We start from the raw sequence: 17,730 nt of genomic DNA, 5'->3' as shown, positions 1-17,730 counted from the left end.
CTAATACTCCCCACCTGCCTATACAGTGGTTACCTGGACGGTAACCCAGACTTGTGAGTATAATCACTACTTACCTTCACATTTCTTACAAATTCCAGTACATACTACATTATACTGGGCTCTCGGTGTGTCCCGCTCTTATCTACACATAATACTAGTCCTACTAAAAGATTGTCGCCGGTTACCGGGGCCGGCGGGGGGCATACGGAGAGGAGTCAGGAGGACCTCGCCGCCTACGGTGGGCTGGAAAAAGCCCCAGGTAAGTGTAATCTTTTAATTTCTGGCACTGCTCAGGGTCCCTTTAAAAAAAATCAGCAAACACTGATAGTGTGAACAAACCCTAAGAATAGCTGAGCACTGGATGATGATGGCAAGGGACCAGGAAGACTTCAGGGGGCTAAAAGAAGCCCTAGGTAAGTAAATGAGGATTTTTTTTTTCAATTTAAGATTCCTTTAAGGTGTGCACATACATGCAGGGAAGAAGTGGGAATGGGAGGGTGATAGCCTGCCTCTTCCTGTATGAGAATGTTGAACATAGTCAAGCGTCCGATTTTTCAAGGAGTGATTACTGGGACTGGGGGGAATGAGTACAGGGACGGACAATGCAGAAAGGTATGTGGATCTCACATAAACATATGCGGACACATGCTTACCTTTGGTAGCTATTCCTCAGGTATCCTTTAAAGGCAATGGAAAATAACCATTTGATAAACCAATCTGCTATATTAGAAACACTGGAATATATGTATGTCTGTCTTCATAATTTTTTTTTTTTAGATTACACATGTAATATATAACTGTAGTATCAAAAGTTCAAGGCAACGCTTTAAAAATCAATTAACACAAAACATCTGCTGTACAAACTATGCTTGGTCCACTAGAAAAGTGACAATAGAGACTCAAAGTGTACAATAAACATGCACAATGCATATCTAATGTATTCACATTAAACGGCTTCTGTACTGCCTGTGACTCTGTAATGCGGAATAACAAGACCCACACCACAAGAGATACAAGATTTCCATTTGCAAATGTAGATTTTAGAAAAGCAGGAAATGTGATCTATGACTTCTTCAAAATTATTGCTGAAAAGGAAAGCATTTACCATACAAGGAGAACAATGAGGACGACAGGTAGTTACTTGCTTTCCATCCTATCATTCTCAACTCCGGCTTAAAAGTAGATTTATGTGACCAGTTAATAAAATATTCCTAAGATATCAGTTATTGCAAATAATTTAAAGAGACTGATATGTTGACACTTTTCCATAGTCTTCTACCCCTTTATAGCCATTCATTTAAAGTGGACCTGAATTCAGAACATCGTCTCTGCTCTAAAAAATACACAACGGCATAATAACCTTTAAACAAAAAAACATTTCTTTGTTACAGCGGATACAAATCCTAAAATAAATCTGCACTGTTTCTACTTCCTGATTCATGGAAGCAGGCATATTGTTAACATCCTGTGCTTTCAAATTATCTTATCTGCCATGGCAGTCGTGACACAGGGGAAAAATCTAACTTTAAAGGGAAGGAAATAAATATGGCTTGTCAAATTAAAATAAATATTATACTTGTCAAAGATTACAATCATTACTTTTCTGCACACAGCTGTCGATGTTTCAATGGCAGTTAGAAGCTGTGCTAGTTGCAAGTGTCTAACTTAAGCCCTCCTAACAGAAGGACATTTGTCATATACTGAAACACAACTTTCTTGAGCACTTTATAAACATGACGTATATTAAAGGACATCAAAGGTGAAAATAAGCTGATGAGGAAAACAATTGTATCTATCCGCCTCCTAAAAATGGCTTTTTTTAGATATCCCACAGTTTTATTTTATATTTAACCACTTTACCCCCGCCCGTACGAATTTCTCCGTCCCTTTTTCCATCCTTTAACCCCCAGGGACGGAGAAATCCGTACTTTCCGCGTTCGACGCTGTCCGCGCTCCCGCTCGTAAACACGCCGCCCGCCGCTAGTAAACACGCCGCCGCCCGCTCGCCCGGAGATCAATGAACGGGAAAATCCATTCCCGTTCGTTGATCTAAGCTCCACAATGATCCGCTGCTCTCCTATGGGCAGCGCGATCATTGTGAGAAAAAACTCACGTGTCCAGCCTCCTTATACTTCCTCCAAGCTTCCGGAAGGAAGCTTGGAGGTCGCATTAAAACAAAAAGTTACTGTGGCCAAATAGTAAACTACACCCTACACATTTTTCACATACAAATAAATGATTTTTACACAAAAAATTAACTCATTACCTCCCACACTCCCCATTTTTTTTTTTTTGTAATTAAAAAAAAATTCAAAAATTTACAATTAAAAAAAATACATAAATATAAAGTATAACACTTACTTTATAAACTATGGGCTTGTAATTAGGGATGGACGCAAAACTGAAAAAAATGCACCTTTATTTCCAAATAAAATATTGGCGCCAAACATTGTGATAGGGACATAATTTAAATGGTTTTATAACCGGGACAAAAGGGCAAATACATTTCATGGGTTTTAATTACAGTAGCATGCATTATTTAAAAACTATAATGGCCGAAAACTGAAAAATAATTATTTTTTTCCCCACATTTTTCCTATTTTCCCATTAAAACACATTTAGAAAAAAATAATTCTTGGCATAATGTCCCACCTAAAGAAAGCCTAATTGGTGGCGGAAAAAACAAGATATAGTTCATTTCATTGCGATAAGTAATGATGAAGTTATAGACGAACGAATGGAAGGAGCGCTGAAAGGTGAAAATTGCTCTGGTGCTCAGGGGGTAAAACCCCTCAGTGGTGAAGTGGTTAAAGCTATTTTTTAAGTTGCTACTGTTTCATTGCCTCTGCTCAATGACCCCTTCACTGAAGTATGACAGAGCTAAAATCTATGAACGATAAACCATGTTATCTCTTTCCTGCTCCAGGAAGCCATTTAATGACATGAAAGTATTTTATGGCTGTAATTACAGTACTTATCAGTGAGGGTTATGCTATAGTCTGACCCGGTGCTGACCCAGACAGAAACTGTCACTTGCATACCTGAGGTTTAACGCTTTCAGGCAGAGAAAGAAAAAAAAAATAGCACAGCATCTTTGTGTGCTTGGCACTGTACATACACGTCTGTCTCACGTCACATGTCACCTTGGTTGTCCTTTACATTGCATCCTGCTTCTGTTATGTAAATTTTTGTAGAGGTAGCTAAAATACATTTTCAGTATGCTGATCCTTTAAACACCTTTTTAAGTATACCTATGTATGCTACCAACTGTACTTTTAGGAAATGGTATTTGCCTGACTTGTGTGTCGTTTGTGGCTTTAGTATTGCCTAGCGTTCTGGACGAGCTGAGCTCGTCCAGTAACGCCGCTGTGCACCGCTCCGGCCCTGGTGGGCCGATTTGCACAATTTTTTTTGAAAACACGCAGCTAGCACTTTGCTAGCTGCGTGTTTGTTTCGATCGCCGCCGCTCCGCCGCGAAAGAGGGCCCCCCCGCAGACCCCTTGCGCAGCCTGGCCAATCACCGCCAGGCTGCGCTATGGGGTGGATCGGGACTCCCTGTGACGTCACTCCGTTAGACGCCATGGCGCCGTAATGGGAAGCCCTGAAGGAAATCCCGTTCAGAAAGGTGATCCGGCGGCGATCGGAAGGGTGAGAGGGAGGAATCATGTAGCTAGGCAAAAAAACAAACCTCAGAACGCCCAGCAGGTTAAAGCAAGCACAGTTAAAAAGAGAGAGAGTGTGTGTGTGTGTGTGTGTGTGTGTGTGTGTGTGTGTGTGTGTGTGTGTGTGTGTGTGTGTGTGTGTGTGTTACTTGCCTGGAGCTGCCAGGTTAGTCGGAGTGAAGAACAAACACCTGATCTGCATACCACAACTGAGTTGGTGATTTTAAGCACAGAAGGCAGAGGATCAGCACTGTAGGCAAATAGCTTTTTCAAAGAGGAAATAAACAATGACAGCCATCATTTTCCGCACACACACACACACACACACACACACACACACACACACACACACACACACACACACACACACACACACACACACACACACACACACACACACACACACACACACTTCTTTGGGTGGTTCATTTTGCTAAGAATATTTTTTTTATAAATGCATTTTAACAATAATTTTTTTTCCATTCTTTTTCTTAATATTCCTATTTCTCAGTTTTCGGTCATTATAGCTTCAAAATAATACATGCTACCATAATTAAAACCTATGTATTTTATTTGCCTGTTTGTCTCAGTTATTACACCATTTAAATTTTGTCCCTATCACAATGTATGGCACCAATAATTTATTTGGAAATAAAGATGCATTTTTTTCAGTTTTGCGTCCGTCACCATTTACAATCTTATGATTTAAAAAATGTTCATAGTATACCCCCTTCACATGCATATTTAAAAAGTTCAGACCCTTAGGTAACTAGTTGTTGTTGTTTTTTTGTTTGTTTGTTTTTTTAATTGTAATTTTTTTTTTCCATTAAAATTTTTATTTCGGTAATTTTTTGGTGTGGGAAATAAAAAGTTAATTTTAAATGTTATAATGTGTGTAAATTGCCTTGAAAAATGTATGTAGATGTAGTTTTACTGTCCTCCTCTCTTCCCGGAAACTTTTTTTTTTCTTTTTTTTTAGAAAGACCGCAGCCTCTGATAAGAGACAGTCGGTTTTTCTGCTGGGGACTTAAAATCGGTGAGTGGGAACCATGTTCCCGTTCACTGATCTCAGGGCTACCGGGGGACAGCACGGGGGCGCGCCCACGATCGCGCACGGCACTGCAGCAGAGCAGCCGCCTGGGCGTGAGGATCACGTCCGGGGTGGCTTAAATGGATAATGACAGTATGTTTGTTTAGGCTGAAGTTCCTCTTTAACGTTTCAAAAGTTTGCCATAAACCATGTACAGTTAGTCAGAGGTATTACCGGAATCAATGTTTGTTGGTTTGATGTCTGCATCTCTGCTCCTCGACTAACACCGGATCATACGTCACTTACTTCACCACGGAATATCAGAAGAGCAACATTGGATGGGAAAAACTAATAGTAAAAATGACATTTTTAAATTCTCAATCCTTGTCCAATTATACTTCAAGGGATTCGACCTAACAGTGATGCTGTCTGGCTTTTACATGCTAAATAATCAGCCACTTTTTGTTGTTATTCCTCTTCCCGCTGTGAGACAGAAATCTTATCTAGGGTAAGGAACACTCTGCAAAGCTGCTTTCTAAAGAGTCTTCTTTGAAATCCACTCCTAGAGCAGAAGGTCATCAGCAGCACTATTTATCACAGCTTCTCAGCACATGCTGCTGAACAGTAGCCTTTGGGAAGACCTGCTGCATTAGGGCAAGAGTGGACCGCCATCAGATTCCCCCGCTAGGTAAACACAGCAAGGGGGAGAGGCGATCAACACAAATTATTGCTTTAAATCTTAACAGTTAAAGAGGAACTCCAGTGAAAACAATGTAATAAAAAAGTGCTTCATTTTTACAATACGGTAATTATGTATATATGATTTAGTCAGTGTTTGCACATTGTAAAATCTTTCCTCTACCTGATTTACATTCTGACATTTACCACATGGGGACATTTTTACTGCTGGCTGGTGATGTCAGTGGAAGGAGATGCTGCTTGCTTTTTTGTCAGTTGGACCCAGCTGAAAACAGCTGTTATTTCTCACTATGCAATGAGGTTCACAGGCAGGAAACTGTCAGGACCATGGCCCTGACATCCCACTGTGGGAATGGTTTCACCACAATATCAGCCATACTGAATCCCCCTGATGATCAGTTTGTGAAAAGGAAAAGATTTCTCCTGGTAAAGGGGGTATCAGCTACTGATTGGGATGAAGTTCAATTCCTGGCCACGGTTTCTTTTTAAACTCCACTTTCACAAAAAAGAAAAACTGCTGCAAACATCAGCATTTCACAAATCATTCTGCAATATTAAAAATGATTTCCTCTTCAACCTGCTGCCAGTTATAAAATTACTAAAAACTGATTGTAAGCACTAGTTGCAAGTCTTTTCAGGCTGGAATCTGTATTCTGTTTGCAGTAAAGAACATAGCTGGATACTGTATACACACACACACACACACACACACACACACGCACACACGCACACACGCATACATACATACCGGTTCTGGACGCAGTTAATTGAAAGCTATGCCATTTGAAGACTCATCTCTGCCAGGGCGTAGATTTCAATAGTCCGTCTTCGCACGCTCCCATCATTATTGCTGCTCCTTTGTCACGATACTCCGCTATCTAATGACAGCTGAGCTGCATGCTCTGGTCAGGGGCAATTTTCATTGGTCCCTAACCCTATGATCACTGTGAGCCAATCACAGAGATCACAGAAGAAAAATGTTAAACTCTTGAGTAGCTGTGTGCTTGTATGCACAAATAGAAAAGATAACCAAGTTGAAATGTTTGCCGTTCAAGCTAATCTATAGTAAAAAACAAATACTTAGGTTTGCAGAAGGAAACCTCTGGGTACTCCAAAGGCTTCCCCAACCCTTCCACAGCCAGCCAGGACGGTCTCCTCTGTCCCCCTCCTCGGCCAGGACTCGCCACCCCAGTGTAAAGACATGACCACAGTGCGGCCATTAGAGTCCGCACCAGCACAGGAGCCACTAGTTACTTTCATTTGTAATTGTTTTTGGTAAAAATATTAAGCTCTTTTAGGATGAGCTGTTCAGATACTGGACTTTTCAGAGATGGATGTCTATAGGAATGAACAAACCAATTCTAGCTTTCCAGCAATATACTGTTCAGGGATGATCAATGAGATGCAAATCATTTATCCTTACATTCAAAATTCAAGTAAATATTATAATATGCAGCTTGAAATTGGATGGATAAAAAACCAACAGGAAGTCATATTGATTGGTCCAATATCAAGCTGCATTTACATGAAATTTGAACTCAATGAGAAATTATTGATCATCCCCAATACTGTATAGTTAGTTACTGAAATTGGACCTGAATTCGTGCACTGGACAAAAGGAAAACAGAGTATTGCACCCTGTAGAGACTTTAGACTGTCTATTGTCTAATTCCCTCATTTGTGTCTAATCACTAGTTGTAATTTGATCTCCCTGTGTCACATGACTGCCATGGCAGATAAGCCCATTTGAAAGCACAGGCTCTAAACAATATGTCTGCTTCCATGAATCAGGAAGTAGAAACAGTGCAGATTTATTGCATGATTTGTATCCGCTGTAACAAAGAAATGTTCTTTGTTTAAAGGTTATTATGCTGCTGTGTTTCTTTTAGAATAGAGAGGACAGTCTGAGTTCAGGTCCACTTTAAAAAAAAAGCAACAAAAAACTGTGCAGCATCAGATAAGCTCCCTGCGGTAAAACAGTCTGTTAACTCTCTCTGTACATTTTCATGAAGATGCGCTTCTATAACTGTTACTACAGTATGGCTAATCTTAGAGCAGAGAGAAAGTGTTGACTATATTTCCACTTTAATCTCCCTAGCGATAACCGCATTCAGTTTTCAAGCTGAAAATGCTATTCTCAGATGGTTAAACCCCTCCATTCGGGAAAGTGCCAGCGCTGTAGTATTCTGTACACAATATTCAGTGTTCTCTTGCCATCTAGTGGATGAAATAAAATAATGCAGCCTTCAGCCTAGTAAGGTTTGTCCATTCTGCTGCCATCTAAAGGCGGAAACCACATTATGCAACAGCTGCATAATACTATTTCTAACATGCTTTAAATATTTAAAGGCCAGAAGCAAATGGAGCATGCCATATTAACTCCCTTTTAAGCAATACCAGTTGCCAGGCTGTCCTGCTGATTATCTGCCTCTGATATGTTTAGCTATAGACCCTGAACAAGCAAGCAGCAGATCAGGTGTTTCTGATATTAGTCAGATGTGACAAAATTAGCTGCATGCTTGTTTCTGGTGGGATTCAGACACTACTGCAGCCAAATAGATCAGCAGGGCTGCCAGGCAACAGGTATTGCTTAAAATGATATAAATATGGCAGCCTTCATATATCGCTCACTTCAGTTTTCCTTTAAAGCAGACCTGAACTCAGAACTTCCTCTCTGCTCTAAAAGATGTGCATCAGCAGAATAACCTTTAAAGAAAAATAAATGTCTTTGTTAGAGTTTAAATAACTCCTGCAATAAATCTGCAGTGTGTAATTCCTGCCTTTATGGAAGCAGACAAAGGGTTAACATCCTGTATTTACATATTAGCTGTGTTTGCCAAATTTCTGCACTGGCACAGCTGAGAGCTCAAATTACACTTGTGATTGATTACAGATGATGGAATTAGACAGGCTCTTCTCTCTAAAAACACATATGGCGCATCTCTCTTCCTTGTGTCCTGTGCAAGAGTATAATACTCATTCACATTCAATAAAAAACTGTCATTATGTTCACATTTTGCTACTTTTTCCTCATTCTATGCATACTATGCGCAGGGCTTGGGGTTTTTTTTTTGGGGGGGGGGGGGGGGGTAATATGATACATAAACTTTTAGACTGTTTCTGGGTGGGCTTTGAAGCAAAGTTTTATTTTTTGATTTTTTAAATACATTTCACTGAACAAATCCCAGTAGAATTTTCCCATGTGTAAAGCAGAATAGACTCTTCAGTTATATCAGTTATTAAGGGGGGGGGGGGGGGGGCCGGGGTGCAGTTTAGTGTTTATTATCCAGTTGGCTAGCAGAATATTGTATTTATTACTTCGCTCAACAGCTGGAGCAGGTTAGGGAACACACTAATAGAACAGGAGGCTGCATCTCTAGTTATGTTGCTGTACACTCCCGTTCACCATTTTTAAAGTTGTGAAAATAAGGACTCTTGAGAGCCACCTTTCTTCTCCAGGACCTAAGCACATACTCTCACCCAAAGGATGATTAGGGACACCTGTTCAATTTCTCGTGAATGAAATTATCTAATCAACCAATCACATGACAGTTGCTTCAATGCATTTAGGGGTGTGGTCCTGGTCAAGACAATCTCCTGAACGCCAAACTGAATGTCAGAATGGGAAAGAAAGGTGATTTAAGCAATTTTGAGCATGTCATGGTTGTTGGTGCCAGATGGGCCGGTCTGAGTATTTCGCAATCTGCTTAGTTACTGGGATTTTCACACACAACCATTTCTATGGTTTACAAAGAATGGTGTGAAAAGGGAAAAACATTCAGTATGCGTCAGTCCTGTGGGCGAAAATGCCTGGGTGATGCTAGAGGTCAGAGGAGAATGGGCCGACTGATTCAAGCTGATAGAAGAGCAACGTTGACTGAAATAACTACTCGTTACAGCCGAGGTATGCAGCAAAGCATTTGTGAAGCCACAACACGCACAACCTTGAGGCGGATGACCCCACCGGGTACCACTCATTTCCACTACAAATGGGAAAAAGAGGCTACAATTTGCACAAGCTCACCAAAATTGGACAGTTGAAGACTGGAAAAATGTTGCCTGGTCTGATAATTCTCGATAACGCCAAATTCTGACTCTAACAGAATGAGAACATGGATCCATCATGCCTTGTTACCACTGTGCAGGCTGGTGGTGGTGTAATGGTGTGGGGGATGTTTTCTTGGCACACTTTAGGCCCCTTAGTGCCATTGGGCATAGTTTGAATGCCACGGGCTACCTGAGCATTGTTTCTGACCATGTTCATCCCTTCATGACATCCTCTGATGGCTACTTCTAGCAGGTTAATGCACCATTTCACAAAGCTCGAATCATTTCAAATTGGTTTCTTGAACATGACAATGGCCTTAATTCACTAAGATCATGCTGGAGATAATAAGGCAAGAGAAAACTTACCTCCACACAGTGAGAGAGTTATCTTATCTCTTCATTCCTTAAGTTACCTCCTCTGTAGTTATTTTCACACACAGTTAATTAACAGCCTGTCTTTAACGCTGGAGTTATTTTAAGGATTGGAGAGTTAACGTAAAGACAGAAGAGTTAACATTAGGTTTGCCTGAGGTAAAATGTTTCCTGAATACTACATGCCTTATCACCATGGTAACAACTCTAGAAGAGTTATTAAAGACAGGAGATAAGCTTAGTGAATTGAGGCCATTGAGTTCACTGCACTAAAATGGCCCCCACAGACACCAGATCTCAACCTAATAGAGCATCTTTGGGATGTGATGGAACGGAAGCTTCGTGCCCTGGATTTGCATCCCACAAATCTCCATCAACTGCAAGATGCTATCCTATCAATATGGGACAACATTTCTAAAGAATGCTTTCAGCACCTTGTTGAATCAATGCCACATAGAATGAAGGCAGTTCTGAAGGTGAAAGGGGGTCAAACACTATTAGTATGAGGTTCCTAATAATCCTTTAGGTGAGTGTATATCCAGCTATACATGATTATACCACCCATCCACTCTATAGTGCAACTGACTCAAATATATCTGGATTGTCATTGTAAACAGGGAGAATTCAATGCCATGTTAATTCAGTGCTTGGTCAGAACAGCTGTAACTTTTTTTTATATAGCGAGATGAGACATGCCTGCTTTATCTATAGCATCACGTTTCAGTGATAAACTGTGAAAATGAATAAACCTCAGGCACTAGAACAGAATCCTATTTTGGCCAAAGTAGCAATGTGGAAGCTGCAGATAGTGGCCATTAGTGATGGTCGTGTCTAGGAGAACTCATGGAGAAACGCGATTTGTTTTCATCAGCTGATAGATTTGCTGAAAGCTCAGATTTGCTGAGATCACATCCTGCTCTAGCACATGATCATGACTAGCAAAATCAGAGACTTGCATATCTATCACCTGACCAAACTGATCACATGCTTCTTCTGTGATTAGTCACAGATGAGGGGGAATTAGACAGACTAAGCACTCTATATATACGCTCAAGGTGGATTTCGCTAGGTTTTCCTTCTGTCTTGTGCTAGAGTTCAGGTCCACTTTAACAAATAAGCCAAATTCCCCCCAATTCAGTCAGATCCTCTAAAATTCCCAGGCTGGCTTCTATGTAGCAAGCACACAAACATCTATGCAGGTGAATATTTGTAATTGTGATCACTTGTGATGGTTCACACAAGTGCTTGTGCCATCCATAATAGCCTGGACCTACTAGTCTACAGTTTATGATTGAACAGTGAATGTGTGTTGATGTGCAGTGGGATGCAGGGTCATGAACTCCATATTTGCGGCTTTGTGCACCCACAACTCTTACATGCATGTTTTCCCATATGAGTAGGCAAAAATGAATGAACAAAGATGGTGTTTGAAATTCCAGTACTTTTAATGATCTACCTCAGATTCACATCACAAAAATCTTGGTCACAAAAGACAATCATCTGCCTAGCAGTACACCAGATCCTACAATTCTGCAAGGCATGAAGACATAGTAAAACAGGCCTACTGATCATAAATTAATAATGATTATTTGAATCAATCATTGCATTTTAAGAATCCTGAACACACCAAGTTTATTAACAGAGGGTGGGTGGCATGTAGTGTTATCCAACATACAGGTAGACATCTTCAGTGAGATAGCTGCAGCAAACCTGGGAAATTACAATACCAGAAACAATGAAAAGTCCACATAGTAGAGCAGCTCATGGATGCAGCCAACAATTTGTGCAGAACTATTTACTGACCGCTGTATAGGGAGGGAAAAAACATCTATATGCTGAATTCAATGAAGTCAGAGCTATTGGTAGAAAATCCAGATGAAGGTGAATGGTATCTTTTCTACCTATAGTTAGCCAATCACGACTCCGTTTCAATTACCTGGATCAAGTGGTCCCATTACAAAGCAGCCTTCAACATTATAAACGGTCAATTCACATTTCTAATGCCACACAGAAATCATCCTATTTGTACAAAAAGCAATCAAGTACTCGTCCAGCTGCTGAATGCCTTGAGTCAAGAAGCAAATGCAGCCCCTCCCACTCAGGAGGCCAACCTCCACTCAACCCTTTTTTAGTGCTTTCCCAAAAAGAGCAGAATACTTTACCACCTCATTGGTCATCTAAGTCACATGAGGTTTCCAAAATGTGACAGAGTAGGTGAGTTTGTATAAGAGGCCGGTTTTAGGCACAATGGTGCCCTGGGCAATGACACCCTGGCATTGTGTACCTCTGTTTCTGACCCCAACCCCCTGTAAGCATTTGGGCCCTTTGCTTCTGACCGCCACCACCAGGGTGTTCCCCTGAGGCCACAGAGCCGGTTTGCAGACACCCCTGGCTCTGCAGGGGAACCCAGGGACTACTATACACTTGAGCGGGAGACTGGGAGTGTCTTCAAGCCAGCTCAGTGGCATCAGAGGAACACAAGTGTGGGGGTCAGAAACAGAGGGGCATAATGAAGCTTATTGGGGGAGTTTGGTCAGCTTGCGGACCCTCCTGATCTCCCCCTCAAGGCATACTAGCCCCTGGGCTCCTCCGCAAAGTATTTTGGCAGCAGAGTGAACTCCCCTTTCCACCCGGCGCCCCCCTCCATCAGTCTGCGTGCTTCAGTTTTCATTGTCTCATAGAGGTCACTGAGAAGAGGCAGCCAGTGGGGAGGAAGACTGGAAGCACACACACTTATGGGAGGAGCACACCGGCCAGAAAGGAGAGTTCACTCCCGCTGCTGAATACGCTGCTGGAGGCCACTATACACTGGAGGGAGGATACCTGGTAGGCCCAGCAGCCTCTCAGGGCCTTGGGCTATGGAAGCACTGGTCCTAAGAGTGTGTGTGTGTAAGAGAGAGTGTGAGTGGGGGTGAGAGAGAGTATGTATGTATGTATGTATGTATGTATGTATGTATGTATGTATGTATGTATGTATGTATGCATGCATACATAAACACATACACGGGGATTTAAAAAAAAAAAAAGTTTAGAAAATGTCTGCTTGCATGTGTGCAGGTTAAAGACAGAGCAAAATTAATGACTGCATCCAAATTAGTATTGAACAGTTTTCAAAGTATACCTGTCTCAGGAGAAATACAATAGCAAACACTGCAGGCACTAACAGAATGAAGGGGAAAAAAAAAAAAAAAAAAAACTTAATTTCCTGGCTTTATTGCTTTCAGAATGACTGGCCTAGAATCCATGAGCAGATCACTGGATGGGATACTGCATTGCATCCGTCCTGCTGCTGAGTGATTTACAAGAGCCTGACTGACTAATGAGCAGCCTGCAGGTGGAGCAGAGTCCTGCCGCACACAAGCAATGCAGACAGGAAGTTAGAGCTGTAGTAACATCCGAGGAGGGACATATTATTAGGTAAGGTAATATCCAAGCTGCAATACTCATGATTCAGAGCTTTTGTAAAAAAGGTAGAAAACATATTTTTCTGAAGACAATATCAATCCACAAAACACTCTTAGAGATGCTTTGTCCGACACACGATCGTCTTGGGAGGAAAGTCTGTACAGCAATCATTGCAAAACGGTCGCCTGAAGTAATCACCAATGTAAGGTTTGTGCAACAGAAGTTTTTAAGTGTACCCATTTCTCATGTTATACATACAGGTTGTCCTCAGTTAACGAATAAGATGGGTACTGTAGGTTTGTTCTTAACCTGAATCAATTCTTAATTTTGGAACACTGTGCCATCTGTCCCCTGTGCATCCTGTCACCCTCTGTGTCACCTCTGTCCACACACGGTGAACTCTGTCCTCCTCTGTCCTCAGTGTACTGCAGTAAGATGTCATTTTATTGGTTTAAAAAACAATTTTTCTTGGAATTTTTGAAAATCAATTCTTGCATAAACTTCAAGGCCATTTTGAAATGACAAATTTGACAGGTTCTCGCAGAATCAAATTTCACATTTTAGGACTGTTTGTAAGTCGGGTGTTCGTAAGTCAGGGACTATATGAAATGTACATTAATACACACAAACATAACCTGACTGGTCTTCTTATCCCGCAACTCTGCAGGCATCCATAAGTCACATGTAGGTGATGGTCACAAGCCTGGGAGACTTATTTAAAGATTCCTGGAGTTATATCATGAAGCCATCTCCAGGTCAGGCACATAAAATGCCATTCTTTTTTCTTTCACCTTTAGCAGTCCATTCATTGTTCTGCACACATCAATATAGCCAGCTATAACCCTGCGTTAGCAGCTCTGTTAGAAGAAAAACCTAAACAGATAAAGAGCAGCAAAGTATTACATCTATATAATAGCTTTATTCATTCCTCTCAGTTTAGGCACATTTTTTTCTTTTCAAATGTACCCCAAGTACAAAAAAAAAAAAAAACCCAAGAAAAAAAACAGCACATACATTTCCATTCCTTATTTGGAGCTACTGGCAACCCCCAGACACCCATACAGTCTCCCAGGCACCCAAGCGAACACTGTGCACCTGATTACTACTTCCGTAGGCTCTAGAGTCAGACAGGACCAGGGTGGTTCACACAGTGCGCATTGCACACATTCCAAAAATGTGTGAACTGTATTGGCCAATGTGTGCATTATACCTCTGCCTCTGATACAGGCGACCTGGGTTCGAATCTCGGCTCTGCCTGTTCAGTAAGCCTGCACCTATTCAGTAGGAGATCTTGGGCAAGTCTCCCTATCACTATGACTGCCTATAGAGCGCGTCCCAGTGGCTGCAGCTCTGGTACTTTGAGTCCACCAGGAGAAAAGCGCGCTATAAATGTTCTGTGTTTGTTTGTATACCATACACTTTAATTAAAAGCCTGCGTACACATGCACACACATGAAAGTGTTCTGGCTGCACAGAAGATCCCAGCAGCTCTCCAGCTAGCCTGGAGTGGCAGAGAAGGAAAGGAAAAAAAAATATGCCCTGGCATCTTACAGTGCCAATAACTACACCCTCCTACTGTAAAAACACACACTTCGGGTTAATATTTTGTTTTAAAATTTGCCTCTGCTAAAGTGCATACTAAATTAGGGCAATAAAAATACACATATGTGATCTGTAAAAGTCTACAAAGAGAAAACTAATAGTCCCAATGATCAGGTGCTCTACCCAGCCCCTCTAGTTTATTATGGATTTCATACAGAAAACCAACACAACGTAGCATTGACCAAGTCACCCGTAGTTCTGGGACTCCATCTTTTCCTGGTGGTGTGTGATTGTGGCAGTTAATACCACACTCTTCCATAAAGTTCAATGAGTGTGTAGATATCCGATGCTACACTGAATAAAGTTGTCTGTGGAGGTTATGGGGGAAGACAGACCAAGCCTCACATTCAACCTGCCTCTCGTGTCCTATGGGAGAAAGGTGTTGCCAGAAACAAGGGCAAGGTCTGGATGGCGAGAAGTACCCTAGAAGTTCAAACAGGGTGGGAGGGTCCCTTGACCAACAAAGTTGAGGACTGTATTGAAGTAGTAGAACCACCATGTGGTTTTACTGCAGTCACCCCCCACCTTCCATAGACCCCATTTCCCTGAAAATAAGCCTTAGCTGGAATTTTGAGCATACTTTAAATATAAGCCCTAGCCCAAAAATAAACCCTAGCGGAAGTTAAAGAGGAGGAAGAGGCAGCCGGCAAGCAGAGACACAGAGGTGCAGTGCCCATTGGGCACCGGTCCTGTCATCCCAGCACACAGCAAGGTTATCAGCTGTGTTCAGGGATGACAGGGCAGGTGCCTGATCAGTACAGTAGCATACCTTCAGATCCAGGGACAGCATAGTACAAAGGGGCAGGAAATGTTCTGCTGAGAGACACTTCCTGACAGAAATATAAGACATGCCCTGAAAATAAGCCTTAGCCCATCTTCTGGAGCAAAAATTGAAGGAATGAATGAATGATACGGTCTTATTTTTGGGAAAACATGGTGCCATGCCTTATATTATAGAACTTGGTGTCACAGAAAGCTTGTGGAATTCTCCTCAAAGGGAACATAGCAGCAATAGAAGCAGCAAACTGGCAGAAGTTCAAAGTCTGGAATTGGACTTTAGCATCACATGAACAACGATCTTATCTACGTGTAAAGCACACAGTCCGATTAATGGAAACTAGAGGCCATGGCCCCCATACTCTGTCAGTGTGTTTTTCCTGTTAAACCATGGGAAAGTAGAACACAATGTGACACTGACAACAACCATCCCTATTTGTTCTCCTGCAGTGAGCCGGATTCATGAGCTGTACTGCAAACAGAGAACGCTGGGTTGCAGCATATTATTAGAAGGTCTCTAATGTCAGCAAAGAGACTCTGTATGCACCAGAGAAACACTTAAATCAGAACTCTACTCATATGGAATTGCCATGTTTTGTGGCTGCTGGAAAGTTCCTTCTTCGATCACCATTAAAACCAAATACCGCAAGCATCCAAACCTGAAGCCCCTGCAGCACATATAAAATGATCTTCATGTAAAAATAATGGTAATGGTGTCATTTACCTGCCAAGGAAAATAAAATGAACTGGTTTTGCTGCTGTAGCATGTTTAATGCAGAGCAAGGAGTTTTAGGAAGCATCCAATTACTTGTTCACCATGAAAAAGGTCTCTCTCTGATCGAATCTCGTCAGAGAGAGATCTGGTCCCTGTCCATACACTGCAAACTGATTTTAAATAGATCTTAGCATAAAATCTATCCTAAATTGACCTAGCGCCTCCGCCTGCCTGGCAGCCCCCACGTATGACAATGTCCCCCCCGGGTGCCCACGCTCTGTAAATTCTCACCTATCCACTGACGCGAGTCCTGGCCTCCTTCACAGTCATCACCACGTATCAAGTTGCACATGAGTATGTGACGTCACACACGCGCCTAGTGGTACACGTGCTTGCGGTATGGCAGAGGAGGCCAAGAGTAACATCAGCGGACCACTGTTCTCTCCAGGCTCTTTTAACCGTGTGCACCACCCGGCTAATTTTGGTGAGCACCCGGCTGTCATCGACTAACCTCCTCATCCTCTTCCTATGCGGTAAGCATAGTAGCGCCAGGCCCTACATTCTCCCGTCGCACACCACCTGGCTACTTTTTCATGCCACCCAGGGGAAGGTGGCTGGTGGCTGTCGTGATTTCAGACACGGTTACCGCCATGCACCCAATCCAGCATTTTAATGGAGATTTTCCAGCACTTCTGATCAATGCTTAAAGTGAACCTCCAGACTAAAAATCTACTCAGCAGAACTGAAAAAGGCTTGTTGTTTAACAGTTTCACAGCATGAGAACATGTTTTTTTTTATAGAAGTCTCATTTTTAGCTGCATTTTTAGCTAAGCTCCGCCCCATCAAAGAAAACTGCCTGGGCTTTTTTCCCCTGATGCTGTGCAAAGCATGATGGTATTTCCTATGTTATTTACGTTGCCTAGGAACTGGGAGGGGTGATCAGGACACAGGATAGTTGGAACTGTAGCTCATGCTCCCTGTCACCTTCTTTCAACCAAAAAGATGGCTGTCCTTATGAAATCACAAACCTTTGCCTGTTCTTTAAAAACAGGTTGGGTAAGAGATTATATTACCTATCTATTTTAATTAACATAACTAATGTAACTTAATGACAGTATGGTTGTTTAGGCTGAATTTCCTCTTTAAGGGCCTGTTTCTACTACAAGCGGATTCTGGATGCAGAAAACTGACTCCAATGAAAGCCTATAGGCCTGTTTCCACTAGACGCGATTTTTCTGATGCACATTTCCCCACCAGAATCCGCGTATAGTGGACATAGGCCCTTAGACAGATTTTAGCACATAAAATATTTGAATCGGATCGTTGATCAGTCCACAAAATGCTAGTTGTCCTTTGCTGCTCAAAGCCTCATATTAAAAAAACAAAACAAAAAAAACAATAAGTCATAAAAATTATTTCAT

The sequence above is a fragment of the Hyperolius riggenbachi genome, chromosome 10 (assembly GCF_040937935.1).
Source record: "Hyperolius riggenbachi isolate aHypRig1 chromosome 10, aHypRig1.pri, whole genome shotgun sequence".
Lineage (NCBI taxonomy): Eukaryota > Metazoa > Chordata > Amphibia > Anura > Hyperoliidae > Hyperolius > Hyperolius riggenbachi.
The sequence above is the reverse complement of the archived record's forward strand: the minus strand, read 5'-3'. Positions refer to the sequence as shown.